This window comes from Pezoporus flaviventris, unplaced genomic scaffold (assembly GCF_033815535.1).
Source record: "Pezoporus flaviventris isolate CSIRO_AGI_PZ_B2104156 unplaced genomic scaffold, CSIRO_AGI_Pfla_v1 ptg000105l, whole genome shotgun sequence".
NCBI classification, from domain to species: domain Eukaryota; kingdom Metazoa; phylum Chordata; class Aves; order Psittaciformes; family Psittacidae; genus Pezoporus; species Pezoporus flaviventris.
In genome coordinates, this window is record NW_026892653.1 from 1535972 (window position 1) to 1548209 (window position 12238).

Here is a 12238-nt window from a genome sequence, read left to right on the forward strand (position 1 = left end):
GTGTCATAGAATCACAGAATCACCGACTGGTTTGGGTTGGAAAGGACCTTAAAATCATATAGTTCCAAGCCCCCTGCCATGGGCAGGGACACCTCACACTAGACCATGTTGCCTGTGGCTCTGTCCAGCCTGGCCTTGAACACTGTCAGATACAAGGCATTTACCACGTCCTTTGGACAGCGTGTTCCAGTGCCTCACCACCCTCACAGTAAAGAACTTCCTCCTTGTATCTAACCTGAACTTCCCCTGAAGTTTGAACCCATCACCCCTTGTCCTGTCACTACAGTCCCTAATGAAGAGTCCCTCCCCAGCATCCCTATAGGCCCCCTTCAGATACTGGAAGGCTGCTATGAGGTCTCCACGCAGCCTTCTCTTCTCCAGGCTGAACAGCCCCAACTTTCTCAGCCTATCTTCACACAGGAGGTGTTCCAGTCCCCTGACCATCCTCATGTCCTCCTCTGGCCTTGCCCCATCAGCTCCATGTCCTTCTCCTGTTAAGGACACCAGCCCTGCACACAGCGAGGTCTGACCCCGGCGTGCCTGCCGGCGCTGCACGTACCTGCCTGCGAGCGGTGCCAGCTGGGATGGAGCTGATGCAAGCGGCATTCCCGGGCAAGCCCGGCCGCTTCCCAACCGGCTGGAGCAGCCAGACCAGGGAGCGGGATACAGAGACGCAGGCGTGGGGTCCCTGCAGCGGTGCTGCGGACGCGGGCAGGACGCCGCGGCGCTCAGCGTCACCCCAAGGCGCTGTGGACCCGCCGGACCCGCTCGGGGAGCGCTGGCGTGGGTTGTTGGCTTTGGCTCCGGTGCAAGAGGTGTGTCTGGCCACCCCCGCCGCCCCGCAGACGCCTTTTCCAGCGGCGCCTGCCCTCCGTGTCCCGGCATCGCCTCTCTCCGCTCAGCGGATCTCCATTGACGCCCATGCAACGGTGCCTCGCCGGCGCCTGCGGATAGGGCAGGGTGTGCCGGTAGCGTGCCCCAAGCACCCGGGTCAGCCACAGGCTGTGCCGGCGTCATGCCGGTAGCATACGGGTTGCAAAAGGGTGTTTGATGCAAGCAGGTTACATGGGACGATGCTGCGGAACTGGGATGTGACTGCCGTGTCTTAGGGGCTTGCCAAGGAGGGGTTCTCAAGCGAGTGTGTTTGGGTACTACCAGCAGCATTGTAGGGTGGTTTGGGCTGGAAGGGACCTTAAAGCTCATCCAGTTTCAACCCCTGCCACGGGCAGGGACCCCTTCCACTAGAGCAGCTTGCTCCAAGACCCTGTGTCCAACCTGGCCTTGAGCACTGCCAGGGATGGGGCAGCCACAGCTTCTCTGGGCACCCTGTGCCAGCGCCTCAGCACCCTCACAGGGAAGAGCTTCTGCCTTATCTCCAGCGTGAACTTCCCCTGTTGAAGTTTGAACCCATCACCCCTTGTCCTGTCGCTATGAAGAGCCCCCCTCCAGCATCCTTGTAGCCCCCTTTTACACTCTGAGGTCTCCACGCAGCTTCTCTTCTCCAGCCCCAACTTTCTCACCCTGTCTTCACATGGGACCCACGGCTGTTGCCATCCCGGCTTTGCTGTCTCCTAATTACCACCCGCGCCAGGCCTGGCCCCGCGTTCCACTTCATTACATGATTGCAATCGTGCCGCTCCTCCCTGGCTGGATAATTAGGTGTGTTTTCTCCCTCGTGCAGACAGACACTTAATACAGCTTTAATCACGGGCTCCTGCAGCTCCCACCCATTGCCCTGCGCCCGCTGTTGCTGCTACCCACGGACCCCGGGGCTGGAGTAATTACAGGATGCAGATGCCCCATGCAACATACCCGATGCAAATGCATGGCGCAAACACCAATGCCTGGTGCTCATCCACGATGCCCACAGAGCAAACACCAATCCAGGCTGGGACCGGTCTTGCGGAGGGGTGTTTGTGGCGCTGGCAAGCACCGGTGCCCGGCTCACCAAGCGCGGTGGCTCCTCGCAGGTGTAAGCACAGACTCTGCGTCGCTCGAGCTTCTGTGCGGCGAGGCGCGTGCCAGCACACTGCTGTGCCTTGCGAAGGTAGCAGCCATCTGCACTGTGATAAAAAGCCCTGAGGATGATAAATAGACAAGTAGCACTTTTATTGGATTGCCGTTTCGAAGCAGCCACTTTGGGTTTGGCACCGCGCTAACGACAGACTCGCCACACGCTGCACCCAGCCGCCCCGGCCGGGGGAAAGGGGCTGCCCGGTGGCGATGCCAGCATCTTGGATGCATCCCATAGCGCACCCGGATGCCTCTTCCCCTCCCCGTTGTGTAAAGGTGACATCTCTGTGTGACCCAGAGCAAGCGATTTGGGGCGCAGAGGGTGGGAGGTGATGGGGACAAGGGGGGGCTGAGTGGGACAGGCCAGCTGGCACGGCACAGGGCTGGTGCACGGTGGTGCCACAGCTGCCGCGCTGGCCTCGCCGTCACCTGCGCCAAGCAGCTTGTTTGTCAATAATGGAGCAGGGAAAATTGCAGCCCAAATGCCTCTCGGCTCTGCTTTGTGTTGCCTTAATGCATCCACCCCGGAGGTGCCGGCTCTATGGCAGCACAAAGGCTGCCGGAAGGGAGGAAAGGACCGGGGCGGGGGGGCTTGGTGAGGCTCCACAGGGGCTTTGCTCTCCCCCTGCCCCTGACAGACCCCTGGTGCTCTGATCCCCGTGGTTGGCACCGTTGTGATCCTGCATCTTGGCCATGCCTGGTGCTTAGGACACCATTCCAGTGGGATCGGTCCCAGAGGGATGGGGGTGATGCTGGTTTTGGGGGTGGCACAAGAAGGACGGTGATGCGCCTGCTCACTGGTTTGGGCTGGGGGGCGTTGGAGCGGCTCTTATGGGGGAGCGCTGGGGTGGTTGTGAACATCACTGTCCCTCTCTGTGTCCCCCCATGGTGGCAGCTTGTGTCCAGCACGGGGCATGGTTCAGGGGTGGTACAGGATGAGGCGGGCTGGGGACATCAGCTCAAGGATGCTGTGGGATGGGGCAGGTTGGGGACATTGATTCAGGGGTGTTGTAGGATGGGGCAGGTTGGGGACAATGTTTTATTTGTGCTGTGGTATGGAACAGGTTGGGGACATCAGTTTGGGGGTGCTGTGGGATGGAGCAGGTTGGGGACATCAGTTTAGAGGTGCTATGGTGTGAAGCACACTGGGGACGTCAGTTTAGGGGTGCTGTGGGATGGAGCAGGTTGAGGACAATGTTTCAGAGGTGCTATGGTATGGAGCAGGTTGGGGACATCAGTTTAGGGGTGCTGTGGTATGGAGCAGGTTGTAGACATCAGTTTAGGGGTGCTATGGGATGGAGCAGGTTGGGGACATCAGTTTAGGGGTGCTGTGGGATGGAGCAGGTTGTAGACATCAGTTTAGGGGTACTGTGGTACGGAGCAGGTTGGAGACACCAGTTTGGGGATGCTGAAGGATGGGGCAGGTTGGGGACAATGTTTCAGATGTGCTGTGGTACGGAGCAGGTTGGGGACATCAGTTTGGGGGTGCTGTGGGATGGAGCAGGTTGGGGGCACCATTTCAGGGGTGCTGTGGGATGGAGCAGGTTGGGGGCACCATTTCAGGGGTGCTGTGGGATGGAGCAGGTTGGGGGCACCATTTCAGGGGTGCTGTGGGATGGAGCAGGTCGGGTACATCAGCATGGGGTTACTGCAGGATGGGGCATGCTGGTGACACCCCTTCAAGGGTCATCCCCATGGCAGGCGTTGACAAGGGGATGCTGTTTGTCAGTGTGGTCACTCGGGGTACCGGGGGTCTGTCCCCGTACCCTGCCAACCCCCCACCTGCGGGGCAGGGGCCGTGCACAGCTGCCTGCCCGGGCGCGCATCCCAGGAATTCGGGAGCGGGGGGGGTCCCCCGCTGGCCTCTGACCCGCCGGGATGATACAAGCCCTCTTCTGTTTCTCCTCACCCGCCGGCGGGGTCAGCACCACGGCTGGCGCTGGCTCCCTCCCCGCGATAAAGCAGCTCGTCTGTCACGACACAATGGATCCGTCAGGCTGCTGGCACGGATGTCACGCCGTGGAAAGGGGGGGGGGGGGACGGGACACAGAGCCCTGCGGCTGGGAGGGTGCTGGGGTCACCCTGGTGTGGCCGTGCTGCGGGTTATGGGGTGCACACAAGCGTTGTGATGTTTGCAGGGTCTCAGCAGTGGGGTAGGGAGGGATGGGGATAGAACACAGATGTCCCGGATGATATCCCTGTGTGATATCCCGTACTCACGCTGGAGCCAGACCCTGCTCTGCTGCAGGGAGATACGGCCCCATGTCCTGGCTCCCTGCTGCCTGCGTTCCTCTTCACCATCCAAAAACACAACATGAGGTGCCCCGCACGCTTCCCAAGGGAATCGATCGCCTCCTTCCTCCCCTTTCCCACTTTCCTCCTGGCTTCAGGGTCTTTATAACCCAGCTCTACACCAACCGTTGCAATAATTCCTGCCCCCACGTGGGGAGCTTGATGTCTTGGGTGCCGATGGGTGCGGGCAGGGATGCTGCATCCGTGCCCCCTTGCACCAGCACCACCTGGGGTGGGTGCAAGCCCCCCCCGGTGTCCCCATCCCTGACATGGCGTCTCCAATTAGAAGCAGCGGTGCTGCAAACTGGCGGCGAGGCACTTGAACTGTCACTGTGCAGCCTTAATTAGCAGCGCAGGGGCAGGGGTCAGCAGCAACTCAGCAGTCTTGACAAGGCTGCTATCAAGTGCAAGGAGGGAGGAGGAGGGAAGGGAGGGGAAAGCAAAAGCTCCCCGAACTCAGGACCAGCCCTGGGCTATGGGGAGGGGGAGGATGAGTGCACTGGAGACACGCAGGCACAGTTAAAAGGGAATAAAATGGTCGCTGTCTCCTGCCGGCAGTGCATCACCGGTGCCATGCATCTCGCTGCTGGAGCATGCGGATGATGCCGGGCTCCGTCAGCAGCCTGAGCACCGGGGTAGGGGAAGGGGAGCCACAGCACCCCCCTGATGCTGGGGATGAAGAGCTGGTCATCTTTGCTGCAGACCCCCATGGGGTCCCCACCACTCACCCCCTCCCTGGTCCCACCATGCGGGGTGGGTGGCATGGCCAGGGCGAGGGTCCTGTGCCCCTCCATCCCCTTGTGCTGCCCCGTATCCATCCCCAGCATCTCCCTCCTCGGGGTCACTGCCCGGCCATGGCTAGGCTTAACCTCTGCCCTCTGCCTGCTGACCTCCAGCCCTGTTAAAAAGGGTTTAAATGCAAAGTTATTTGATAGCTAATCCGGGCCCAGGGCCCGGGGGCAACCGTGGGCTGTGGTGCTGGGAATGGCCGGGAGCCGGGACCCTCCGGCGTCACCACCGGCATGGACGTGGTCTCGCCGGGGTGGAGGTCAGGCAAACGCAGTGATTAAAGTCCGGTTGGTGAAAAGAGCTTAAACAAATCCCAAGTCCCTCTTATGCCAGATGAGGCTGTTGGAAACTTGCTCAGGAGATGCCGTGGGGAGGGGAGGGATGCTGGAGCCCTGGAGCACCGGGAAGGCTGGAGATGTGAGGGTGATAGGGCTGGGCAGGGGGCTGCAGTGATGCTACAGGGGCCAGGTTAGCATTGGGGTGGCCTTCCTGCTCTACATCTCTTTGCTGCTTGGACAGGAGGGACCGGCATCAGGGTGCCAGGCTTCTTAAGCCACTTCTCATCCCAAATACCAGTTTTGGGGTGCCAAGGGGAGACACACACTGCCAAGCAGTCTCATTCCCCAAGCTGCTTGCTTGGGAGCAGAAAGTCTTGATTCTTCCCCTTTCCAGGCTGATTTTATCCCTTCCAGGCATCACGCTGCAGAGATGCTCGCTTTCCCTGGGGCCATGCCACTGCCATGCCACAGAGTAGGTCATGAGCCCTCAGCTCACTCTGTCCCCTCGCCTTCATTGAGGGATGCACCCCATGTGCTGGCTCTTGGCTATGGGGATGCTGGGGGGTGCTGGGGTATAGTATCACTCCAGCACTAGCAGGATGGGGACCAAACATGGAGCCAGACACTGCCATCCCTCTTGCTGGGATGCCCACATGGATTCTGTCCCCTTGGACTTTACCTGTCCTCCGTGGTAACAAGTCCCCAAATGACCATCCAGGCCAACTGAACCCCAGCCTGGGGTCAGGGAGGAGAGGCCGAGATGTGGGCCATAGATGCTGTGGCTGCAAGGAGCTGCAACAGGCCCCCAGGCACATTAGCCCCTTTTAACTGGGGAGGATGGATGGGCTGCAGGACCTGCTGCCTTCCCTGCCTTGCTCTCCTTTGCCAGCCTCTGCCACATGTGTGCACACTCCATTGTCATGCACATGCCATTGTGCAAGCTCTGTCATTGTGCTCACGCAGCCTTCATGCATCCTCCATCATCTTGCTTGCTCCATCGCTGTGCGCACTCCATCACCTCACACACTCCATCCTCATGTGAGCTCTATCTTTGGAGGCACTTCACTGTCATGCACACTCCATCACTGTGCATACACTGTTGTGCAAGCTCCATCATTGTGCATGCTGGCTTCATGTGTGCTGCATCTTGCACAGTTCATCATCACACACTCCGTTATTGCACACGTTCCATCACCGTGCTCTCTGTCTTCACATGTGCTCTGTTTTACATGCTCCATCATACATGCTCCATCGTATGTGCACTCCATCGTGCTCTCTCCTTTATCACACCCACTTGTGGCCACTGAGGACAACCCCGAATTAGGGGGTGGCAGGGTGGGCCCTGCACAGGGACCCATCCCCAGCACCAGGGCCACTGCATCCAGCACACTGGCCAGCAAGGGTTAACACCGGAGGGGAAGGATGCGTGCAAGCCCTCGTGCCAGTCCAGAAATGAATGTTGCCTTTAATATACCATCCTTCAATCCTTATCTCTCCTAATTTATTGGACATAACTGGTTTGCGCTGATGGATTCGTGGCTTAGACCTTGGCTTCTAAATTTCAGCATTAATAATCTGCCCCTTCATTCTGCTCTCCAGATGTCTTTCATTTATCTGCTTATTCAGGAGGGGTGCAACCCCATGTCCTCGGTGCCAGCACTAATGTGGCCCGGTGACAATAAATTTGGACTTGCAATAACATGGATACATGAACGAATTGACCTCTTGGTGACTGTCACTCCCAGCCTCCCCCTTCGTTAGGTGCCAGTGGGAATGAACCAGCCCCTAAAATCAGATGCTGGTGTCACCCCCTTCCTCCCCACCTCCTTTTTCCTCTCTTTTCCTCCTTTTTCCAAAGGGAAAACCTCTCGGAAAGCGTGGATGAGGGGATTGCTTAATCTTTAATTGTTTTTGGAGTGCAGGGTGAGAGCAGCCATCCCCATCTCCAGGGAGAGCTCGGGTCCTAGTAACAACCCCATAACCCCCCTGCCCAGGGACCCCTGGGCGAGGTGGGGATGCGGCAGGGATACAGGGATGCACCGCGGCATCGCCGGGGCAGGTTGCACACCTGAGAGCGTGTGTAGGAATGTGTTTGCTTAATTAATTGGCGTCGGGAGCGCGCCGGGGGTGTAAATCTAACGTGGGCCTTGGCAGCCTGCAGTGCTGCGCACGCAAGACTAGACTTTAAATAAGGGTGCAATTATTGTTTGAATAATTGACGAACAACGGGCGCGCATCGGCGCTCAGCCTAATGGGCTTTGATCACTCGCCAGGGCCCTCCGGCGCGCCGGCATCCCACTGGAGAAGGATGCTCGAGGTCCAGCGAAGGGCATGGGTGGGTCAGTGGTGGACATTGGGGTGCTGTGGTGGATATTGGGGTGTCATTCGCTGCCTGTCTGACCCCACGGCGCCGTGGAGGCCTCATCTGCGGCGCCGCAGGGTCGAGCGGGGAAAGGGAATGGACCCTGCACGTAGCAATTGATTTAAATCATTTTAGAGAGGACCTATGGAAAATAAAAAGCCTTTAATCACATTTGTATCCATTTCCAGCCTCAGTAAATCAATTTGGATTGAGCTGGGTGCCACGGTTACAGCTGATTAGCACGCGGCGGATGGGGTCAAATTAATGCTAGCTGGGCTCACTTAATGGGGTCACTGTCGCTGGCTTCTTGGTAGCATCCCTCCTTGGGGCAGCATTACGGGGGTGAGCGTTTCAGGTCTGGCCATACCATGGAGTGTTTCTCCAACGAGGAAGCACCAGGAGTTGGGTTTCTGGGTACCCAGTGGTGGTACTCAGGGATGCTGGTGGTGGTACCCAGGGATGCTGGTGGTGGTACCTAAGGATGCTGGCAGTAATATCCAGGGATGTTTGGTATCTTCCAGCAAGGAAGAACCAGTTTGGCCATGCTGCTGTGTACCTCAGCTTCCCTTTTCACTAGCCATAACCATTGCAGAGGGGCTGGTGAGCAACATTTGGGCTGTCCCACCTTCCTTGTCCTGATCCCATGCTGGTCCTTGCTGGCATCACTCACATGTCCTCCCCGCCGAGGAGCTGTAAACAAGTCCATGCGCCCCGGTGCTGGTTAATTTGTTTTCAATACATTCCAATCAATTAAGCATGGTCCCGGCAAGGGAAAAGTGCCCTGGTAATTGGTGAAAATAAATCACTCATCACAGTCCCGGCAGAGACACGGTGGTGGCTGGGAGCCAGGGCTATGGCACTGTGGGGATGGGGACAATGGGGACAGACCCTACTTTGCTTGGTGGGCATTAATGCTCTTGTGAGCTCCTGCCTTGCTTCCTTAGCATCTCCCTCCTTGTGCTCAATGCCTGCCTGCACCCGGGGCAGGGTGATGCCTCCCATAGTGGGGAGCATTCCCCTGCATCCCTCCACTCGGGCACCGCCACCTCTCCCAGCCCTGCCCAAGCCCGGTCTGTAATTACCGCACGCGGTGCTTTGATTGCTCTATTCCAATTAATTAAACCCGGCAGTGACCCAAATTATGATCCCTTGTCTTGTCGAGCACCGTATTTTTAACCTTAACTGGCTGGGCTGTGTTTAGATTTCCAATCCGGGCAGAAATGTCACCCGGGGAGAGTGACTGGCGTTGAACCCAGCCTTCCCGTGACGAACCCCGTAATTAGAAACCCTCGTGTCCCCGAGACGGGTCTTTAAAGCTGTCAGAAGCCAAGATCCAGCCATTTGATACAAGACTATCATTAGCTGCGCCCAGCCTATTAGCTGCAGGTAAATAACAGGCTGTACCGGAGCTGGAGAACAGGCGGGTTGGGGAATTGGTTGGTTCTTAATTAGGAGAAGCGGCGCAAGGGATGCTTTCACCTCTAATTGCCTTCGTTACAAGCCTGGGTATGTGTCCCCTTGCCCGTATCTCCTTTCCCACTGTGGTGATGGCTCCTGTTGCCCTGTCTTCCCACCATGGTGCCCATCCCATGTGCTGTTCTGGCATTGCAATGGGACAGGCACTGTGCGGTGTGGGAGGACAGGGCCGTTAAGCCATTTCTCAGGGATGGATAGGGATTGATAGTCTTCAGTCCAAGCTGAGGATAAATCTGGGCTAGCTGTGGCTTTCCGAGGGCTTGTCTGGGTGACATATTCGGTTGGTTTGAAAGTCTGGATGGAAAATCAATCACTGGGGCCGTTTCCGTCCCCCCTTTCATGCTATGTTTTAATTTGCCAGGCTCCGGGGTCCGTACATTGAGGATCCATCTATATTTGTGTCAAGCGCCGGCATCTTTGTCTCCTTAGAGCAGCATCGTCCCTCCCAACCTGGCACACTGCATCCTGGGCACGGTGTTGGGGTGGAGATGGGCACTGGAGAGGTCTCCATCCCTTGGAGCTGCCCTCCTTCCCTAGGGAAAGTGTGAGGTGGGTGCCCTGTATGGGGAAACTGAGTCACAGCACGGTGCAGTCTGCTCTGAGCTCTGCTTTTCCCACTTGGCTGCACGGGGATCCCATTCTGTTCTGTCCCCCATGGCAGTGGGAAGACCCCCATATCCACAGTGTGGGGCCAGCCAGCACCGTGGTGGGGCCAGGAAAGATGTGGCAGAGCTGTGGCCCTCTCCGGCCTGCCCCCGCCTGATCCCTCTCCTGCAGACGCTCTCGCTGACACCGGCTGACAAGAGCCATTTCCAAGATGGATTGATTCAATTTAGCACCGATTTTTTGCCGGGGCCGGTGACGTACGGCTCCCCAGCCGGCGCTGGGCGGCACGTGACTCCCCAGCGCCCGCCGTCATTAGAGCAGCTCAGCACCGGCTGCTGCAGCCCTAATCAGCTCCACACATGCTGCTGGCGTGGGAGGGGTCCGCATCCTGCCCTGGCACGGCTCCACCAGCCTGCACACCCCCAGCACCCTGGCAGGATTCAGGCTTGGAGGTGATGGGGTGGCAGTGGTACCCAGTTGTGGTACCCGGGGATGCTGGTGGCACCTAGGGATGCTGGCGGTGGTACCTAGGGATGCTAGTGGTAGTAGCCAGGGATGCTGGCAGTTAATACCCAGGGATGCTGGCAGTAATACCCAGGGATGCTGGTGGTGGTACCCAGGGATGCTGATGTTGGTACCCAGCGGTGCTGGAGCTGCTGGCAAGGCTGCACAAGAGGGGGTTTTGTTTTGTTCCTTCGCTTTCTGGGTTTTTCTCCAGGCTTGATGAGTATGTCTGGTTCTCTCTCGCTGTCTGTCTTCGCCTCTCTCCTTCCTTTCGAGGCAAATGGCTGACTGATTGCTTTTCATCTCCCGCTCTGAGGAGCTGTAAGAGCTACTTTATACAAACATCAATTACAGGCACGTAATAAATTAAGGCTCCCTTACACCGAACCCATTAGAGTCCACTCTCATATCAAAGCGCTCACATCACACACGGATTGGGGTGGAGTGGGGGGGAGGAGGGAGAGGGAGGAAAATGTCTTATTAGCTGGCAGATTGTTAGCAGAACACTGATTTAATTGTATCCCTGTGCCCGAGCGCGGGAGGAGGAAGGAGGGGAGCAGAGGGGGGGGCACCCGGGGCCTGCCAAAACAGAAATGCCCGGGGATTGTTCCCTTCCCCGAGGTGCTGGGGGGCAGCCTCCCTCCCGGGCTTGTCCCTGTGCCAGCAGTGGCTGCCAGCGCTTCTCCTGGTAACGGCCAAGGGGGCCATGTTTCGGAGGTGCCCCCCATCCTGCCTGGAATGGTGCCGAGTGGCAAAGCTCAGCGTTGGGTGCCCACACTCCGCCTGCCCTCAGCCACCCTCGGGTACCACCTCCAGACCCTTGGGTGATGCTGGGGCCTTGTGACAAGTCCGGCCATGGCACGGCGAGCTTTGGAGCTGGGATCCCCGCAGTGCTTCCCTGCGTTTGGAAAGGTGCATAGGGATGTGAAGGCAGAAAGAGAGGGGGCAGCCTGGGAGGCAGGGAGCAAACTTCCCTGCAGGACAAAGGCGCCTGCATCCGCCAGCAGCTCCCGCTGCCTCTGCCTGCGAATAAATAGCCTCCAGGCTGTCAGTCTGGCACTACCCCCGGGGCTGGAGGCTCTCGTTGAGGAACAGAGCCCAGGAACAGCAGGCATGGCTGGAGCGCTGCCCGACGGGGCTTTGCAGGCGCTGGCACGCCGCGCTTCGCCCCATCACGGCTTCCTCCCAAACCAGCAGCACCCGCCTCGCCCCATGGCCTTGCCACGCGTCCCCCCACCCTGGGGCAGGCAGGGAGCCGGGGTGGGTGCTGCGAGGGGCGGTGGGCATCGTCATGGGTGTGCGTGCACCCGCGTCTTGTGTGGTGATGCATGGCCATCAGTGTGCTGATGGTGATGCGTGTGGGCATCCCGCTGTGCAGAGGGGATGTGTGGTGTATCTGCGTGTGTGCATACATGTGCAGAGGGTACGGTGTGCTCAAGTGCATGTGTGTGTGCACATACGTGCATCCCTCTGTTCAGAGGGTGTGTATCATGCGCTTGAGTGCATGTGTGTGCACGCGTGTGCATCCCACTGTGCAGAGGGGAAGTATTGCATATCTGCATACGTATGTGCACACGTGTGCATCGTGCTGTGCAGAGGGTGTGTATCATGCACTTGGGTGCATGTGTGTGCACACACGTGCATCCCACTGTGCAGAGGGTATCATGTGCTCAAGTGCATGTGTGTGTGCATGTGTGTGCACATGTGTATGCATCCTGCTATGCAGAAAGGTGTATGTTGTGTGCTTGGGTGCACGTGTTTGCAAACTCATGTGCTCAAGTGCATGTGTGTGTGCATGTGTGTGCACATGTGTATGCATCCTGCTATGCAGAAAGGTGTATGTTGTGTGCTTGGGTGCACGTGTTTGCAAACTCATGTGCTCAAGTGCATGTGTGTGCACACACGTGCATACCACTGT

The 12238-nt window shown here is 58.2% G+C and overlaps 1 protein-coding gene across 2 annotated transcripts in view; it reads left to right on the forward strand.

Moving 5' to 3' along the window:
• GSE1 (Gse1 coiled-coil protein) overlaps positions 1-12238 on the forward strand; it is a 96478-nt gene that overhangs the window by 49124 nt on the left and 35116 nt on the right. The window lies entirely within an intron of this gene.